A 6,000-nucleotide genomic window follows, 5' to 3' on the forward strand; every position below is an offset into this window, starting at 1 on the left:
CTTTGCAAAGGCGTGCCGTAACCAACTTTAATCCGCTTCGCGGTACCGAACTGTCTCTTCACCATCCCTCGTTACGTCAGTTATCGCGTTATTCGTGATATTTTAACATTTGCATATTTCATAATGCGCGACACTAGGAGTATGTTTCGTTTCATGCATGATGCACACTATATGTCATTTTATTCTTATTGTTCACCGAATATTAAAGAAGGATAAAATAATACATCATGAGCATCATGCGTGAAACGAAACGCACCCCGTGTGACACGTCCTGTTAATCTGCACGAATTTTCTGAGCGCGTATTATCCGGCCGCTTCAGAGGAGAGGAGAGGAGAGAAGAGAGGGAGTGGAGAAAAGTAAAAAAGAGAAGAGGAAGATTTTGGACGAAAGAGTGGAAAGTAATTTTATACTCATTGAGCTCGTGGGCTCATGTTGAGAAGGCGACTCTTTCTCTGTTTTTCTTTCATTTTGGCAGCACATATATGCACGCTCGTTTTAACAATGCGGGCTCATCGATGCGTCCGCAACGAGTCGTTTCATTTTTAACATCGACCGACATTCACCTCTCTCCCGTTTTATTCTCTATACACTCCCAGGCGATGCACACATAGCATTGTGCATCGCAAGCGAGCGCACATCTGCGAGGCCGCTCGCGTTATTCTCCTCTCCTCAGGACATGAGAAACGTGCCTCTTGACACGTGGACGTATTTTAAACGGACATACACAGTCTTGTGGTCGAAAGCGCATGGCTTTCTGCTGCTCTCGAGTTCTTTAATTTTCGCCCACTTCTTTTTTTTTTTTTTACGCATTTAAGAGAAAATTAATTATTTTCAACAGACCTTTGAGCAACTAAAGTAAATTACGTCGGCATGCGATGGCACATTGTCAACGATGACGCGTAAATGCACGAGTATGTATTACAAGCACGTGTTATTATATTTAACCCTCTGTTTGCAATGTTGAACTTTCAAGGCATAGTCGATTTTTTATTGCGAATTCTAATACATGAAAATTCTTTGGGAATGAGAATTCTTTTTAAACAAAGAAACTTAAAAAAGATTTTGTTTTCTAGGAGGTTTTACTTCTGAATGAGAATCTGATTCTAGCCTCACAATTAGAATTTTACAACGTAAATATTAAAAAAATTATCTGATTAGGTATTATGAAACTGATTCTTGGAGATTTATAGTATCGCTGAATTTGAATGTCTAAATAATCAAATTTTAAAAGGGTAGAAATCTCCAATGTGTGTGTGTGTGTGAAAGAGAATCTAGTGTCACAGAATTTATAATATAAGAGTTTTGAAAGGCTTTGGAAATCAGTATTAACTATTTGCGTAACACTGGTGAGATTCAAATAAAGTACAATTGAAAGCTTGATATGTCATATTGCAATTAAAATTCTCTAAAACTGAACCTGTGATAATCAAATTATTTATTTTTAATTCTATCTGCTATATCGAATCTACTAGTATAAATTTTTTATTTTTGCCCTCAAATTTGATTAAATTATTAAGTTATTACATAGACTAAGTTTCATGAAAAACGAGTGAGCAGTTTATACAAAATAAAAGACAGCTTAAACGGGCACGTTTTTACTTGACATAGTTAAGTATATAAAAAATAAATAAAATACAATGATATGAATGAGTAAAAACTCGTTGTTAAAGCTATCACTTCGCTATAAAATTTTTTTAGATTTTTATACAGTTTAGGACAATATAAAAATCTGCACTGAAGCTTGAAGACTCAGGTTGCTAACAAAGGGTGAAAATTTTATATTGCTGGTGGGGGGGTATGTTAAGTTAGCACCCCAACTATAGTACTCAGGAGTTCTGATTAGAGTTCCCACTTCCTTTTGACGAAACGAAGAGTTCCCTATAGTTAATAACAAGAGTTCCGCTCAATAAACATTTTTTTTGCATTTAAAAAAAATGGGGTGCTAACTTTTTATCGAATTTCGAGGTGGAATAGTTCTGAGCGGCTTAATAGCTTCATTTGCGATTGCCTAGAGTTCCTGATATGTAAAAAAAATTTTCGAATAATAAAAAAAAATTAAAAATTTTTGAAAAATTAATTTTTAGATACAATAGTTCTGATGATAATTCCTGCTTCTGAGCGGCCATGACTCATATGGAGATTAAGTCCTTAAGTTTACAACAAAGCTTACGAACATTACGACTGTGTCTCGACTGAGACGTAATAAGTTTACTTAATTTCGTATTCTTTGCTCTATGATTTATCTAGTACATCTATAATGTCAAAACTCGGAAATCAATTTACATATTATCTAACATATTATCGTCGTCCCTAAAATCACCATTTATTGTAACGTTCGGTCGCAATATGAAAGAAAGAGAGACCTAAAACTTTCTTAATGTAACTACAACATCGAGTTTTTGTCGTTGAAAAGCTACAGTTGCATGGAAAAGACGATTTTGCTGAAATATTAAAAAATTTTGGTAGATACATTTTGTAGATTTGAAAACATTTTGTTAGATTAATCGAAATAATTAAATATGTAGGACATTTAAACTGATTGCTAGAATGTTATAACTTCTTGTAACATTGCTCATCATGCTTGAGTTTCTTACATATGTAATTATTTTAACAGTCCGGTAAAATTATTTTCAGATCTGTATCTATAGCTAAATTTTTAAATACTTCAGCAAAGTCGTTCTTTCGGCGTATTTTACTGTGTATCCTATCACTGTATGATATTTGATGGATAAAATAACAAGAGCGACAAGTCATTAAAACTCGCCAAGAAGTGCTGGATGTTTTCAAATTAGTGGAGAAAAGCGATCTCTGCTTTGGCGGTCCCTCAAACTATAAAGCTTGGTAGCGATCATCTTTCTCGACTAGCACCTACCTACTTATCCGAAGTGAGTAAATTATTGCGAAAGTACGCCACTCGTGCCAGATAAAGATCGATTTCTGGTGTCGCGCCAGGACACCTTCATTCTCCGTAGAAATCTTTGTGTTCTTCGTTACGGCCGCCGCGGATAGAAGATATTGTTCATCTGCTCGATGAGAGAACTCGTACTGTACCCAATCGGTAGCTAAAGTCGTTGCCGTTTACGTGAAGCATAAAAAAGCAAGTAGTATATTTGTATCAAGATAAGGATAATTAGAATGTAACAAGAGTCAGTTGTCGTCAGTTATTACCATTATTATAGTTATTATACTATTATTAAAGTTATTACTATTATTACAGTTACATTAATTATTCCGCAATTAACAGTGATAATGTTTGTCGTAGTTTAAGTTTATTCTAGAAACTAAATATTGTAAATTCTATTTTCGATGCGTTCGCAATGGCGTAGCTATTACCGCATTACTTTGATAATTATTTTCGCACGAGTGTAAAATGATTTCATCAGTGACCTGAAATGATCAGAACGCGCGGCGACGAGGTAACGTCCAGTACGAATAGAAGTGACAGGAAAAAAGAGAAGACGAAAGAAGGAGAAGAACGATATTTGCGAATGAGATCTCTTCGCTTCGGCTTCTAAATTTAGCTGGTCATGAATGGATCGGCACGTCGCCGATACGCCACGATGATCTGCGTACGTCTATTTAAGTTGAGAGCTCGCGACACGACGTGTCCGATTTTGAAATAAGGGTCAAAAATCGAAGTACTTTATTTGTCAGATGGAATTGAGAGAGAGAGAGAGAGAGAACGGGGGGGGGGGAAGGACAGATAGATCTTGAAGCTATTGTTTTCAGTTAGGTTTTCATTTGAAATAGAGATGCGAATTCTCCATATTACTTTTTATTTCGTTTTCGTATTCCATGCCAAATCGCGGAGCTCCGGCATGATTCGACGAAACGTATTCGCGGATGTTCTGCGGGTTCGTCCTTCCCTCGGACGACTAATGAATCGCGCTTAATTGCCAGCGTGCAATCATATTTAATCGTAATTAATCGCGCCGAGCGGATGTTGATTGTAGCCGTAGTTCGCTGCGATTTCGTATCGATTCGACGCGCACCTAATATTTGCATACGCTTGATAAACGGAGCGAAGGATAGCGCTAATCCACTGACTAATTACCAATACCTAACGTCATGAATGAGAGATGAATGGAAAAGAAATTTCCTTGCAGTATCAGCTTTGTAAGAGTTCTTTAATCAAATTCATAATCAATTCTTTCTATAATCAAATCTTCCTATATAAAGCGAGACGCGTGCAATTACAAAGTTATATTATTTAACATTAGAAACTAAAATGTCTTAAGTTAATTAAAAAAAAAGAACGGTTTTACTAAAGTATTTAAAATTTAGACAATTACAGATCTGAAAATAATTTTGTTTGCTTTATAAAAAAATAATTACATATTAGAACGTTCAAATTGATTGCTAGAATATTAAAACCTTTGTCATTAATATGTAAACGTTCCACGTAATCATTTTGACAGTTTAACAAAATTATTTTTATCCACTGTATCTAACCAAATTTTTAGATATTTCAGCGAATTTGTTCTTTGTGTGTATATATAGATGTATAAATGGAAAATTAAAATTCTATTGAGACATTTACAATATTTTCGATTGCTTGTTTGTACGTTGAATAGAATGCAAACACGTTAATATAAATTGAGGAATATTGATTTGATATATATACCTAGATTATAGCGCACCCCCCTGACTTAATTGCTTCAAGATAAATAACGATTCAGATCGGTCACGTGTCACGTGAAAGTACGATGAATGGATACCATAGATATCGTATGTACGGTTCTGGCGACTCGAAATAGAGCGGAGCTCTTGGACCACGAACTCGGTGGAACGAGATCGATTAGTCACCTTCTCATCTTATTTGGAACCGTTCCATGCACGCTGGAACGCGTTCTCTCGCGCCTGCTAGTATAACTACGCGTAGAGAATCATTGACTCGCGTCACGCCAACCATGATCCAAACAGATACTTCATGTTCTCACAAAAGTTGAATCATCGTTGATAAATACACGTGCTGCAGATCTCCAGATTATTTCGACGTCTAATTCACTATGATGCAATGTGGTATTAAATCTCCACGGAAGAAACTAATGAGTAATTAGTCACGCGAGAATTCCAGGTGTTCTTAGGTGTGTTATAAGAGATAGCGAATTAGCCACTTCTTCGTTAAACTTTAAATGGTGCGAATAGATAATAAAATCGTTTCTTGAATTTTAAACAGAGTTTACCTAATAAATGCTTGATTTCAAACAATTAATAATTTTAGTATAATTATATCTTAATATATATTTTAGTATTTTATATCTTAATAATATATATTTTAATAATTATACCTTGTGATAATCCTTAAGATACATTATAAAAGTATTATAAAATAATGAAAAAAATAGCATTTTTGCTATAAAAAATTTGACTTTAAATTTTTTAAAAAATTTACCGAAATTTATTTGATACCTCGCGGTGTATTTTATACACATTGGTTTATTAGTCGGTGCATGTAGTAAATACGCGGAGTTTTTATCGTTTTTCTGTATGTCATTCAATTATATTTCCATTTTTCTTTTTTTTTTTTATTCGAGAGCCACGCTAAACGATTCGAAACGTATTACAATGTCGATCTTCGTTTCTCTCAACTCGAATGGGGCCGCTCGTGCTTTTTCTTCTTTCCGCCCCGCCACGCCCTTCCTTTCGTTTCCTGCCGGTCGAAAGCTTCTAAAGTTCAGGAGTCAAAGCCAACTACGGCATAACGGCGTCAAAGAGCTTTTCCGTCACGCTCTCGTCATCATCGTCGTCGTCGTCGCCGCCGCCATCATCATCGTCATCACTTTCTGAAACGGAGTTCTGTGCTTTTATCACACTTTCCGTGATACACGCGTCCTACGACGTTGTGGTCTATATACACTCGCACGATCGAACTTACCGAATTCATGCTCGTGACTGAGCAAGTTCCACTCTGGAGTTCGATAATGAGAATATGGTAGAACACGAAGAGAGAGAGAGAGAGAGAGAGAGAGAGAGAGAGAGAGAGAGAGAGAGAGAGA

At 35.8% G+C, this 6,000-nt stretch overlaps 1 protein-coding gene across 1 annotated transcript in view; it reads left to right on the plus strand.

Annotated features, from left to right (window-relative positions):
* LOC108776804 (serine/threonine-protein phosphatase 2B catalytic subunit 2) overlaps window positions 1-6,000 on the plus strand; it is a 164,817-nt gene that overhangs the window by 29,573 nt on the left and 129,244 nt on the right. The gene's annotated exons all lie outside the window — the stretch shown is intronic.

The sequence above is a fragment of the Cyphomyrmex costatus genome, unplaced genomic scaffold (genome assembly GCF_001594065.2).
Source record: "Cyphomyrmex costatus isolate MS0001 unplaced genomic scaffold, Ccosl1.0 scaffold388, whole genome shotgun sequence".
In the NCBI taxonomy this organism is placed as follows: domain Eukaryota; kingdom Metazoa; phylum Arthropoda; class Insecta; order Hymenoptera; family Formicidae; genus Cyphomyrmex; species Cyphomyrmex costatus.